At 38.2% G+C, this 15,313-nt stretch overlaps 1 long non-coding RNA gene across 1 annotated transcript; it reads left to right on the forward strand.

The window, feature by feature from the left end:
- Positions 1 to 3,434: 3,434 nt before the first annotated feature.
- Positions 3,435 to 7,219, forward strand: LOC110936746. The gene is made up of 4 exons (XR_002590243.2): positions 3,435 to 3,792; positions 4,187 to 4,368; positions 5,416 to 6,206; positions 6,337 to 7,219. It is a non-coding gene; the product is annotated as an uncharacterized LOC110936746 (long non-coding RNA).
- Positions 7,220 to 15,313: the final 8,094 nt, after the last annotated feature.

The raw sequence follows: 15,313 nt of genomic DNA on the forward strand, positions 1-15,313 counted from the left end.
CCCATTAATGCTTTCATTTAGTAATATTGATTACAAGACTAATTGCCACTAGAATTGTAAACATCATTTTCTTTATTGAAATCTTTTACATATTAACTCCATAATTAATTTTTAATTCAATTCTATTTAACCTCAATGTCCATTAAATGTCATCTTTAAACCATTTTAGCTCATTTTCTTTTAAAACCATTAAAATCCAAATATGAACCATCTACAAGTGGATTTTAATAAAAACAACCCAAAAACTATTTCAAAGTGTAGGAAATATTTATATAAAATATGTATAATTTAGACCACATCAAATATTTCATCCTGATGACAATGGAAAGGCGGAAGCTGTTCACGGAATCGACGGAGTCGAGCGTTGAGTGTTAATAGTCGAGAGTGGTCAGTGTTGTGATGGATGCGGAAACCGAATGTAGGAACGTCGGAGAAATTTCTATCAATCGCAACTATCCGGAAGTCTTCCTAAAAAGACTTACCTGATCTTCCCTGCGAGATGGATCGAACTTCGAATCGATCTGACCCACGGTGCTGCGCCCGATTGTACAATCTTCTTATAGATTAAGCACCGCCTGAAATGATTCGTTACAAACCTAAGACTATATTCAATAGATTCGTTTTTGTTATTCTTATTTAGTGCGAAAACAAAACCTGTAGAGTAAAAATTTCGGGGACGAAATTTCCTAAACAGGGGGAGATTGTGACACCCGGCTTTTCGGGCTGTACCGTACAATTGTAACACGTGTTATGAATAGGTAACAGGACTATAATTGACTAGTTATGATGTTTATATGTGAAATTTAATGTGTTGGTAAAATTAAACTTTGATAAAAATTATGTTGGCAACGGTAAGATAAACGCTTATCGCGTAACGGTTAAAATGCAACGAACGTCGGTGACCACCCGGACAGTGTTAAAATCCTAAAAATAATATGTTATGATTAGAATAATAATTTTAATCCTATTCATGAGGAAAAATAAATTAAAACGCTAAGAAACTCTATTTTTCGAGTTTAATCGCGTACCGCGCGATGCAGCGCGTATACCAACAAAATACTGTCAACACAGCCCATCAAGGCAACTGAAAATCATTTTAGCAATAATTTGATAAGTTTATTCTTATAGAATGACAAAAATAAATAAAAACGCCTAAATTCCTATTTTTGCGATTTTAAACGCGTACCGCGCAGCACAGCGTGCATACTGCCAAATACCGACAACATAGCCAGTCCAGGCAAATAAAATATTATCCCATAATATTTTGGCAGGTTTATTTTTGTAGAGCGTTAAATATAATTTAAAACGCACTAAAACGGGTTTAAAACGCTAGATAAAATACCCGGTATCCAGTAAAATACCTGTTTTAACACTAATTTACATATAATATGTGTATGTATATACTTTTATGTGAGAGAGGGGGGCTTAGGTGGTGGCATATAGGCAGCCCACCATTTGCCATTTTGTTGATCTCTTGCCATGTGTGGTTCTTGGGAACATAAGGCATCATTTAAACATTCTCTACACATTTCTCATTCCATAAACCAAGATCAAATTACACTCTCTCTCACCCTCTTGAACAATCTTGGCCGAACACCCCTAAGAACACCCACATTTTCATTTTCAAAATTGTTCTTGAAGATTCACATCCCTTTCATGGTGATTTCAAGCTAAAATGGGTGTTTAGAGGTGATTTCAAGGCATATCAAACAACAATCAAGACCCACATCACCAATCTTTACTAAAAATCATTCAAGAACTTGAAGGTATAAATTTACTTTAAAAACTTTGTTTTGATTCTTGATGTTCTTGATAAGTAATGGAAGTTTCTCTTGATCTTGAGTTTAAATCACAAATTTGAAACATAAAACAAATGGTTTTATTTGGAATGAAATAAAATTGATGTGTATATATATATATATGTATGTACAGCCGTGTGTGTGTATATGTAAGTGTTTGTGTTTTTTTATTTTTGTTGAAAGATTCTTGAGTTACATGATTACTTGAAAAGTAGGATGCATGTAAGATCAAAGTGTGTTATATAAGAATGTTCCAAAGATGATTTAAGATTTGAAAAGTGACATGATGAAAAGTGAAATTTTGGTGGTTTATGTGTGTATATATATTTCGTATATATATGTATGTATGTATGCATGCATATAAAAGTTGTCATATGTTCTTAAATATGAAGGATATTAGCATTTATGTATGAATGATTGGATGATCATGATGATGTGTGTGTTGTGTTTTGTAAGAACATGATATTAATGTGTTCTTGATGTATGATTAGATCATAACTAATGTTGATGATGTTGTGTGAGTGCATTAGATGCACATATGTGGACATGTATGTTAATATGAAAGCATGAAATGATCATTTGAGCATGATTTGATAAAAATTAATTTTTATCAGATTATAAACCTTAAAATAAAGTTATTTTGAAGTGTTTAATAATATATAACTTTGTCATAAAGTTTGCTAGCTTTGCATGTTGTTCTTGGTGCATTAAAAGTTGTAAAATACGTGAAATCGCATGATTTATGATACTTACACAAAAACTGAACTAATCTGATTATAACCACTATTTTAATCAGTAAATAACATATATTGTGTTAAAATATCAAGACGTTTCGAGTTGGGATGGTTATGGTAACGTTTAACGCAAAACTATGCGTTAAAACGGTCAAAAATCGGCTTTTCGGGTGATTTTTATAAAACTGATTTAGATCAGTAAATAAACTGATGTTTATAGTTTAAAAACAAGTATTTTAACTAAGTTTAAGTTTACTTGGTGTTTGGTTGGTCATATGTGACTTCCGACGCCTGAAAACAAGTATTTTTTTGTATTTTGGTTGACCGTTCCACCTCCGCGCCTCCGTCGTCAACGGTAAACTCCACCTCTTATCAATTGTTTCTCTCAAATCTTTACTTGTATCTTCACTCCTCATAAGTATCTCCATTCAGAGACCTTCTCAATTTTCACCGATTTATTCTCATATCACGATTTAACCTTTTTGACCTAACTTTTTACTTTAATTAAAATGCTTCTACATATATTTATAAGGAAAAAGCGCCGAAATTTAAAAAAAAAATTGATTTTTAAAATGTTAAGTTGAATTTTTAAGAGTGTTCCCCGATTCATCACTTTTTTAGTGTTTACCATGTTAATTTGAATGACTATATTTAACCCGTTCCATTTTGTGAATCATACCTTCAAATCCAACCCGAGACATCGGCTGTGGTATCACCTTTTGATGAGTAAAACCCATACAAAGGTGCTTAAGGGTGCAAAATAAAAAACAAGGAAAATAAATAAAAGAATAGAAGATTACAAATTAGTAGTCAAAGAAAGCAAAAGGATGTGTGTTTACAAACCAATCATGGGCTTGCCATGATCCAACCTATTATAACGGAACTTGCAGGAATCCCTGATCTTTAGCTTGAGCCATCGTAATCCCTTTCAGCCTTGTCACCATACTATATATATGTCCTTGATTCCATTATGTTGCACCATCTCATATAAGTCCTCTCTCTCCCTTTCCCTACGGTTATTTAATATATAAGGTTTTTAGTTTTCCTACGAAGCACCCAGCTCCGGTCTACCAAAACCGAAAATCGACCCCATCACATGCAAGCTTCACCATGACTGTCGTTTTACTGCCAACACATATCGGCTTCATAACCTAACTTGCTCACACGACTTCTACAGCCAACGCTGCTAGAACACCCTCAAAGCCGTTGCTTGCCCCCACATTCTCGCTTCTCCTATCTATTTTACGGTCCGCATTTAGGTAAGCATCAACACTTCCCTGCTTCATTGGAATTTGTCCTCTGGTTTTGATAGTGTATATGTATAGCATTGCCCTATCAACAAGTTCCATTAAATATGATCCTTTTCCGATGTTCATATCCGCTTAGAGTTAAATTCTTTGTATCAGCCTTCCAACATGTATTTATGCAATGACGGTTGGAAGAGCTCATCTGTTTATATATATTTGTTGACATAAAAGATAAAGGTTCATAATTAATTATTGATGGTTAGAACAGTGTTCTTGGAATCACCTGAATAACACTAATTTCACTCAAATGTTTCACGGAACAAATTAATACTACAATGTTCTTCGATTTTGGAATGCAAATTTACATGTTATTTAACCTACATTTTTTTGTTGCTTGTGCTTTTAGAGATACAAAGTTCAAGGGATGGAAATCTGATGGCTTGTAACTTTGAATGTTTTTAGATGGATTGAGGTTTATAAGGATCTATGGAGCAAACTTTAAGTGACGTATTATTAAACATCATCAATTTAGAAGAGCTATCAACTACGTTTTTCTTAGCTTTAAAAATTGTGAGATGGAAATATGAGGTGAGTTTCTTTTCTCTAACATCTGTTTAAACTTTGAATCATCCATTAGATAGGGTTTCAGGCAGATAAATGGTGTAAAAAGTCTTTGTTATATCTCAATAGGAAAAAATAAACCGTATTTAAACCACTTTTTTAAATCAATAAAATTTCTATAAACAAAAACTATTGAACAAATATGAAGGAATGGTGGAAGAGAGTGACTACATTTAGATGAATCATATATGACCAAAACTGGCAAACTAACACACAAAAATGAATATAAATAATTATACCTATTTATTAAATCTATGTGTGAGTTGATGTCTAATCAACTATAGTACTACCACCGAATTGCTTATTAGGGTATCCGGGGCACCAAGCGGGGAGTGGTTCGGTGACCCTATCCACCGATCGGGAACGCCGCCGCCATCCCTGCGGTGACCCAATTCGGGGAAGGGATTCGGGGAGAGTTCACCGAAGAAGGGGAGGGTTGTTGGTGGGGCCAGTCTCACTTTCAACCAATCACTGATTTTTTTTTAAATAAAAAAATAAGTCACCTAAGAGGGGAGTGCCGCCATCAAATTGGGGTTTGAGAGGAGTTTAAGAGGGAAGTTGACGTGGCATAACCTGATTGGGTGTGCGTAAGAGAGGGGACTCCCCTCTTAGGGGAGTGCCCCGCTCACCCTTAGTATCAATATTGTATTTGAAACAACAAATTGTATGCTAAAAATCTTTTCATTTCTATATTCATTTTCTTATTTGGTAGATTCAACCGTGTTTGCATTATTGTTGAGTAAAATGTTTGATATTATCTTGTTAACATACATGGATATGAGTTAGAAAGCTCATTTAATAAAAAAAAAGTTTTTGTTTTGAAAAGGCTTTCGTATTTTCTTCTTGATCTGCATTTTAAACAACAAAATGTTAGCTAAAAATATTTCCTTTTCTTACCATCCTTGCATTTTAAACAACAAATTGTTAGCAAAAAATCTTTCCTTTTCTTACCATCCTCCGTTACAATGTATGTATAGATATTTGAATCGAGTTTATTCTTCCAATTGTTCGTAGGTTGTATAATGGACTCCTCAGCTGAATCCATGGACGTTGACTCTTTCTCTGTCGCTCCGTCGTCATCGACTCCGCATGTCTCTAAGGACACAGACACACAACCCGGATCTTCATTTGTTCCATGAAACATCCGATGACCATGATGGTCAACGTGCTTCTGCGGGCGATACCTCGTCGGCTGCTGGGCAGGGGTCGGGTGGTTCAAACACCCTGCCAAGTGACCACCTCTCCATCTTTGAACCAGTACAACCTGATGTGGCTCCAGTTGAATCCGGGTCGGTCACTGGGCCGAGGGCTGAACAGTAGCAGGGAGGGGAGCCCCAGGGCCAAGAGGATCAGGAGGCCGAAGGGGGCGGACCTCAGGAGACTGAGGTGGCTGAAGGCGGTGGACCGCAAGAGGCTGAGGTGACTAGCGAGGAGCAGGAGGTTGGCGGGGAGGCTGGGGATGAGGACGCTGGGGAGCAACAGGAGGTTGGCGTGGAGGCTGGGGATAAGGACGCTGGGGAGCAGCAAGAGATTGGCATGGATGCTGGGGAGCAGCAGGAGGTTGGCGGGGATGCTGGGGTGGAGGACGCTAATGATCAGGAGGTTAGTGGGGAAGCTGGCGGGAATGCTGAAGGTGCAGGTGTCAAGCGCAACAAACGCGAAAGAGGTGATGATGATGTAGGAGGACCGTCAGGCGGCAAGATTGTCAAACCCCAACCGATGGCGGAAACATCGGGGCGCGGCACTAGGCGAGCCAGATTGCTCAAGAAAATCCATAACAACTATTAAATGACAATATTTAAAAGGTTCGTTGTCCCATACCAATAAACAAATATTTCACAAACAGTCATCACAGAGTTCAAATCTCTTAAACAAAACCAATCTGACAACCTAAATTTTTATTTGCGGGTTTCTAAACTTCCTAATCCATTGCAGTTCTGCCTAACGATGAGGCGGGTCAGAACTTTGACGCTGGAAACGATGACGACGTTGGAAACGACATTTATGAAGTATGAGACAATATTAATGGCGAGGACGTAGAGGTTGTAAATGTGGACGATCCAGAACAGGTTGACCACAATCAAGAGGCTTTGAATGTGGTAGTGGAAATTGTTTTCGTTAATCCAGAAATAGGTGATATAGAGCAGGTTGACCACAATGAAGAGGCTGTGAACGTTTATCCTTGTTGATCAAGCTGATCAGGAGCAGGTTGCTAATATTGGTCAAGGTGGGGGAGATGAGGAGCAGGTTGCTAATATTGGTCAAGGTGGGGCTGATGAGGAGCATGTTGCTAATATTGGTCAAGGTGGGGCTGATGAGGAGCATGTTGCTAATCTGGATCCGGAGCAGCGTCAAGTAGGCGAAATGGGGCCGCTTGCTGGGAAACGCAAGAGAGATGATGGGGGCCATGAGCCGGGTAAATGGTAAAAGTAGCTTTGACATCTAAAAGTCAAAAATCCTTGGGGATTGGGGTGAAACATAAAGTCTACAAGAACTTTGTAGCCCATAGAAAAATACATAGAAAAATACTATCTATTGAAACTCGATTGAATCAAAGTCATATAAACAGAAACCCTTTAACACAACCCTTTTTTTATTTAAATTCTCAAATTTCTCACAAATTCTCAAATATCATATTTGACACCAAATTTTAGATTTAAAAACATTACATCTTTAAACAAAAAATAGTTCAACACAATCAAACCCAATCAATTTAGACCATTTTCCAAACCCGCCATAGTGTCATCTCTAATAACATTAGTTGATTCCTTTTAGAAGAAAAGGTCTCACCAGGGGTTAATTAATTCTACAAATACTCCTAATTATAAGAAATGAAAAAAGGATTTATAGAGTGACAAGTGTCCACTAACCTAAACTCGCTACATCACCACCCAAAATCTAAACACCCCCCCCCCACAAAAAATAAAACCTAAAAAAATCCTAAACACCCACCACCACCCAAAAGCCTAAATCCCCCACCCCCCTCTCGACAAAAAAAGAAAATAGGGGGGAGGGGGGTTTAGGTTTTTGGGTGGTGGTGGGTGTTTAGGTTTTTTTTTTTTTTGTGTTGTGGGTTTTTTTATTAGCATTATACATCTTCACGTCATAAACAAAGATGTTAGAATTCAAACCAATAACTGATGCCGATCAAGCTGTGTTCTATTTCAAACGGGTCAAATTGAAAATTTAGACTGAAATGTGAGTGTCATACAAGTTAAAAGTAATTCAAAGTTTATTTTTTATTGCATACAACTACTGACAATCCCCATGGTGTGCAACCTTAGCCATTCAAAAAAAAGAATAATAAACCCATTAATGCTTTCATTTATTAATATTGATTACAAGACTAATTGCCACTAGAATTGTAAACATCATTTTCTTTATTGAAATCTTTTACATATTCACTCCATAATTAATTTTTAATTCAATTCCATTTAACCTCAATGTCCATTAAATGTCATCTTTAAACCATTTTAGCTCATTTTCTTTTAAAACCATTAAAATCCAAATATGAACCATCTACAAGTGGATTTTAATAAAAACAACCCAAAAACTATTCCAAAGTGTAGGAAATATTTATATAAAATATGTATAATTTAGACCACATCAAATATTTCATCCTGATGACAATGGAAAGGCGGAAGCTGTTCACGGGAATCGACGGAGTCGAGCGTTGAGTGTTAATAGTCGAGAGTGGTCAGTGTTGTGATGGATGCGGAAACCGAATGTAGGAACGTCGGAGAAATTTCTATCAATCGCAACTATCCGGAAGTCTTCCTAAAAAGACTTACCTGGATCTTCCTTGCGAGATGGATCGAACTTCGAATCGATCTGACCCACGGTGCTGCGCCCGATTGTACAATCTTCTTATAGATTAAGCACCGCCTGAAATGATAGAAATGACGAGATAGTTTTAAGAGCTCTTGGACAAGGATTTCATTCGATTGAGCTTTTCGCCTTAAGATGCATCTGCTTTAATGGAATAAAGAAGAACGGATTCTTCAGGATATGTGAGGACTTCAGAAAGCCGAACAAGTTGACTATCAAGAATCGGTACCTTATTACCAAGGATTCGACAATTTGTTCAATCAGGCTACCAGGACTCAGCCGCTATACGAGGAGTCGATCTACAACTAGGATATTATCAGTTGAAGGTTGCTGCGAAGAAATTCGACGACTGCTTTTCAAACGTGATATGGCCATTACGAGATATTAGTCATGGCCTTTGATTTAATTAATGTGCCATTTAAATTCATAAATCTCATGAATAGGGTATGGAAACCCTAATCAGGTAAGTTCGTGATAACAGTCATCAACGACATGTTTTTCTATACACGAACCAAAGAGAATTATAAGTAACGTTTGAAGTTAGCTATGGAATTGGAAAGGATGATGAAAGTATGTTTATAGATCAGATTGGGAAGCGTGTATCATGGACTTAGGAGGAAGTTAAGATACTCACATGCCCTTGGCAGAGATATCTTACAACAAAACTTAACACGCTAGTATTTAGGTCGCTCAGTTTGAAGCCTTGCATGGATGAGGAGTTGATTGCCACTACGTGGAGCTAACGTGTCAAAGGATAATTAACCAGACCTTAGTTTATCTAGGAAACCAGCGACAGGATTTGTCTAGATCGAGGGAAGGTTAAAGGTTGCCGAACGATCAACGGAAGAATTACATGGACAATTGAAGATTTAGTTCTGTTAAAGGAGTTATATTGAGAGAGATACTATAGGGTTTAGCAGAGGAAAGAAAAGCTGAGCCACGTCGACTTGGTCCTTTCGAGAGCCCATCTCGAGTTGGATCAGTTGCATATGGGCTCAACTTGCTATCAGAAATGAGTAGTGTACGTGATGTACAATTCGGATGCATTTAAAAAGGTGTATAATGGGTGATACACTAATCTTGCGCTTTTGTAAAGATTATTTGGGAGATCAACGGAGGTCTATCGAAGCATCGTAGAAGCAGTACGTATAGCTAGAAAGTTATGTTACTAACCGGAAGGGCGATTTCAGCATTCCAGTAGTATCTACGATTTATAAGTCGTGTAACCGGAGGATACCCGAATTAATGGAACCTTGACTTGAATCTTCTTGATTTAGAGTTTGCGAATGTTGGACCCTGGAAAGGGTGGAGAGTGTTGAGATGAGAGTTTAGGAATCGAGAACGTGTGTAATATAAATCTACAAGGATTCTTCGTATGAATCCAAGTTTCTCACAGAAACTATAAGACTATATTCAATAGATTCGTTTTTGTTATTCTTATTTAGTGCGAAAACAAAACCTGTAGAGTAAAAATTTCAGGGACGAAATTTCCTAAACAGGGGGAGATTGTGACACCCGGTTTTTCAGGCTGTACCGTACAATTGTAACACGTGTTATGAATAGGTAACAGGACTATAATTGACTAGTTATGATGTTTATATGTGAAATTTAATGTGTTGGTAAAATTAAACTTTGATAAAAATTATGTTGGCAACGGTAAGATAAACGCTTATCGCGTAACGGTTAAAATGCAACGAACGTCGGTGACCACCCGGACAGTGTTAAAATCCTAAAAATAATATGTTATGATTAGAATAATAATTTTAATCCTATTCGTGAGGAAAAATAAATTAAAACGCTAAGAAACTCTATTTTTCGAGTTTAAGCGCGTACCGCGCGATGTAGCGCGTATACCAACAAAATACTGTTAACACAGCCCATCAAGGCAACTGAAATCATTTTAGCAATAATTTGATAAGTTTATTCTTATAGAATGACAAAAATAAATAAAAACGCCTAAATTCCTATTTTTGCGATTTTAAACGCGTACCGCGCAGCACAGCGCGCATACTGCCAAATACCGACAACATAGCCAGTCCAGGCAAATAAAATATTATCCCATAATATTTTGGCAGGTTTATTTTTGTAGAGCGTTAAAAATAATTTAAAACGCACTAAAACGGGTTTAAAACGCTAGATAAAATACCCGATATCCAGTAAAATACCTGTTTTAACACTAATTTACATATAATATGTGTATGTATATACTTTTATGTGAGAGAGGGGGGCTTAGGTGGCGGCATATAGGCAGCCCACCATTTGCCATTTTGTTAATCTCTTGCCATGTGTGGTTCTTGGGAATATAAGGCATCATTTAAACATTCTCTACACATTTCTCATTCCATAAACCAAGATCAAATTACACTCTCTCTCACCCTCTTGAACAATCTTGGCCGAACACCCCTAAGAACACCGACATTTTCATTTTCAAAATTGTTCTTGAAGATTCACATCCCTTTCATGGTGATTTCAAGCTAAAATGGGTGTTTAGAGGTGATTTCAAGGCATATCAAATAACAATCAAGACCCACATCACCAATCTTTACTAAAAATCATTCAAGAACTTGAAGGTATAAATTTACTTTAAAAACTTTGTTTTGATTCTTGATGTTCTTGATAAGTAATGGAAGTTTCTCTTGATCTTGAGTTTAAATCACAAACTTGAAACATAAAACAAATGATTTTATTTGGAATGAAATAAAATGGATGTGTATATATATATGTATGTACAGCCGTGTGTGTGTATATGTAAGTGTTTGTGTTTTTTATTTTTGTTGAAAGATTCTTGAGTTACATGATTACTTGAAAAGTAGGATGCATGTAAGATCTAAGTGTGTCATATAAGAATGTTCCAAAGATGATTTAAGATTTGAAAAGTGACATGATGAAAAGTGAAATTTTGGTGGTTTATGTGTGTATGTATATTTCGTATATATATGTATGTATGCATGCATATAAAAGTTGTCATATGTTCTTAAATATGAAGGATATTAGCATTTATGTATGAATGATTGGATGATCATGATGATGTGTGTGTTGTGTTTTGTAAGAACATGATATTAATGTGTTCTTGATGTATGATTAGATCATAAATAATGTTGATGATGTTGTGTGAGTGCATTAGATGCACATATGTGGACATGTATGTTAATATGAAAGCATGAAATGATCATTTGAGCATGATTTGATAAAAATTAATTTTGATCAGATTATAAACCTTAAAATAAAGTTATTTTGAAGTGTTTAATGATATATAACTTTGTCATAAAGTTTGCTAGCTTTGCATGTTGTACTTGGTGCATTAAAAGTTGTAAAATACGTGAAATCGCATGATTTATGATACTTACACAAAAACTGAACTAATCTGATTATAACCACTATTTTAATCAGTAAATAACATATATTGTGTTAAAATATCAAGACGTTTCGAGTTGGGGTGGTTATGGTAACGTTTAACGCAAAACTATGCGTTAAAACGGTCAAAAATCGGCTTTTCGGGTGATTTTTATAAAACTGATTTAGATCAGTAAATAAACTGATGTTTATAGTTTAAAAACAAGTATTTTAACTAAGTTTAAGTTTACTTGGTGTTTGGTTGGTCATACGTGACTTCCGACGCCCGAAAACAAGTATTTTTTTTGTATTTTGGTTGACCGTTCCACCTCCGCGTCTCCGTCGTCAACGGTAAACTCCACCTCTTATCAATTGTTTCTCTCAAATCTTTACTTGTATCTTCACTCCTCATAAGTATCTCCATTCAGAGACCTTCTCAATTTTCACCGATTTATTCTCATATCACGATTTAACCTTTTTGACCTAACTTTTTACTTTAATTAAAATCAGTGACAATCGATAATCACTTGATTAACGTAAGTTTCTCGGTTTAATCTCAATCGTTAGTCACGATTTCAAAAAGTGAATTAAAGGTTCGTTCTTTCAGCTCCAACTTTTCCTGTTCTCGGTGTTTTACTGTTTCTTCTTGGCTACTATTAGCTCAATTTGCGGTTTGAAATTCGTTCTTTTGGGTTCGTTCAATTGGGTTGTCAGATCTCTGTACCAGAAATTCTTTGTAAGTTTTCATTTTTTGTGCCCACAATGTGTTCGATCAAATTCCTCTGAGAACAAAGGTCCCAGAAAAATGTCTCAGTTCACCTCCAGGATTAGTTTTGAATTTGGTTTTTTTTTCAAGCATCTTCACATTCAGTTCCTTTCACAGCACCTCAATTTCATCTTCAGTGTCTACATTTGGCATAGCTTCTAACTCCAATCCAAACAAGTCAACTGGGGTAAAATCACTAATCTATTTGTTTGATTGGTACCTTTACAATTGGTTGGAGCAAAAGGGGACATTTTAGGGCTATTGGGTGATTAATTCTTGTTCAAGTTAAAATTGAGATTTGCCGCAAGTCGCGCACTCATGACGTAGCTCTTTCTTGGCGGGGTGCCCGGGAGGGTGAGCAACTGTAGGTTGCTTTCCTCTCCTTCGTTTCTTGGTTGGGTTGATACCTGGCCTCATCCTCACCTCGAGAAGGAGGACTCGTTATCACTTCTCGGTTTTGATTGTTTCCAATGGGCTCTGCAAAGGGTAGGAGCATGGTATCCAGTGCCTCTGAAGGGGATGTTGGCTCCACCTCGTCCAATGGAGTGTGGCTATGCCCCTTCAGGAACTTCCACGAGTGTAAAGACAGCAAGCCTTGGTCTTCTGGGTATAAGAGATTGATCGCGCATTTTCAGCAATTCCATTTTAAAGATGATCGTAAAGAATCCCTTCAAGATGCGCTTTCTAAGGATTTAGAATTGTTTTCTAATGTTGGGGAAACCCTGCGAGTTTTTGGATATTGGTTGTGTGGGAGGCGCATGAAGACACACGCACTTAGTAGGGGGTGTCATCATCCTGATGGTGTTTTCACGTTCTCTAGAAAATCCGGGTCGGATGAGGATTTTGTCGTGGGGATCCCAAGGCCCCAAGATCCTGTGATGGTTGTTGAGCTTATGACCCCGCAGGGAGTGTTGGGAGATGTTGATCTCCTTGAACGTGTTTTCTCCCTTCCGGTTCGAACTATTAAGAGCATCCCCCCAAGCTGTCGTTTGGCATTTACACAAGCTTTGACAGGTGCCATCCATAAAGTAGTAGCTTCCCCTGGGACTGTTGAAAGTTGGGTCAAACTTTTGCTCTTACCCCGTTGTACCCTAAAGGTGGTTAAGCCGCCTTCCAGGCAAGAGCGAAGGTCGGGTAATCGAAAATCCTTGCAATGTGATAGTATTTTGCGGGCCTTAGCTATGTGGAAGGAGGGCTCTGGTTTTGAGGTTTTGGTTAATTCCCTCCTTGCCGATACTGGAGAAGGGGTCGTGCATGGGGGGGAGGCACAACGAGAGATAGCTGAGGAGGTTAGCCCCAACGAGAGATAGCCAGGGCTTTTCCCCAGTGAGATTGGAAGGCCGGAGAAAGGTGTCAAACTGCTAGGAGGGGCAGTCAGCCGTGATGCCAGTTTTATTAGTGGTCTAGCGGCTAAGAGGGCAACGCGTGCTGTTGACATTATGGGACACCTTCCCTTGTTGCGGGATCCTCAAAGCGAACTCCTCTTGCTTAGATCTTGTATGGGGGTTGCAAAGTTGCTATTTGGTTTACGAACTTGCCAACCCCCCTTTGTGGATGATGTTGTTTCATGTTTTGATAAAGGTCTTCGGGAGGCAATAGAAGATATTATCGTATGTGGGGGTCCTTTTTTGGTGATCTACAATGGTGAATCGTGACCTTGCCAATGAGGCTTGGTGGGTTGGGCCTTCTCTCGGCTCGGGATGTGGCTGCCTATGCCTTTGTGGCTTCCAGGTCTCAATCTTGGGATTTGCAGGACCACATCTTACGTAATAGTGGGGTTGCTAACACTGGTCCGGATTATGCCAGCGCCTTGGAACGCTTGCATGAATCTCTACCTGACTTTGATCTCGGCGGTTTCTCTAACAAGGACACCGCCCCCAAAAAGCCACAGAAAACTTTGGCGAATGCCTTTTGTTGTCGAATCGCACAAAGTTTGGGAGAAGATTTCCATTTGTGCCCCCGCCAGAAAGCCGTCATTGAATGCCTACAGAGGCCCCATGCTCAGGATTTCCTAACTGTTATTCCTATTGAAGGTTTGGGTCAACATATGTCAGCGGTGGAGTACCGGTCAATCCTTAAGTACCGTTTGATGATCCCCATGTTCCCGAATGATGAAACTTGCCCAGTCTGCCGTAAAGCATGCCTGGATAAATACGGGGAGCATGCATTACACTGTAGAGAGTTGTCGGGGTTTAAGTATCGCCATGACTTTGTGCGAGACGCGTTAATGGATATTCTCAGACGAGCAGGGATCTCGGCAAAGAAAGAGGCATCGGTTAATTTTCTTACAGACCCGTCGGAGGGGAGATCCACCCTACGCCTAGCTGACGTGCTAGTTTTTGGTTGGGAGGGCGGGAAACATGCTTGTGTCGATCTCACAGGTGTATCCCCACTAGCCGAGTTCCGGGAAAATGGGTTTGTGGCGGGGCAAGCGGTACTGAAAGCAGAGTCAAAGAAGGTGGAAAAGCACGCGAAAGCTTGTGAGGATAATCAGCATGCCTTTGTCCCCCCTGGCGTTTGACACGTTCGGCTCCTTGGCGCCAGAGGCAGTTCGGTTCTTGTCTAGAGTTCAGCATGTGGTCCACAACAACTTTTCGACCCCTCAGGGGCGAGGCTTTGTTTTTAGTAGATTAGGGTTTTCTATTCAGAAAGGGATGGCGACGCAGTTCGTTGCTCGTCTACCTGCTATCCTTATGTAATTTGCCCTGATGATTGGAATGAAATAAAATCTTTAGTTAAAAAAAATTTTAAGAAGAAAAAAAATACGCATTTTTCGATGAACACTAGTATGGGTGAATTTTGAGTGAATCTTATGTGATAAAATGTGTTAGGTGATTTAAACATGTAAATGTGATAATATGTTAAGTGTTAATTTGATAGTGGGAAATTTATACTACGCATGTATGCATGTACGTTTTGTGCGGTAGAAATTGTAAAATTGCGTTAAATGTGTAACTTATTTGTCGAGCATGAAATTTGGTACAT

The sequence above is a fragment of the Helianthus annuus genome, chromosome 4 (assembly GCF_002127325.2).
Source record: "Helianthus annuus cultivar XRQ/B chromosome 4, HanXRQr2.0-SUNRISE, whole genome shotgun sequence".
In the NCBI taxonomy this organism is placed as follows: Eukaryota; Viridiplantae; Streptophyta; class Magnoliopsida; order Asterales; family Asteraceae; genus Helianthus; species Helianthus annuus.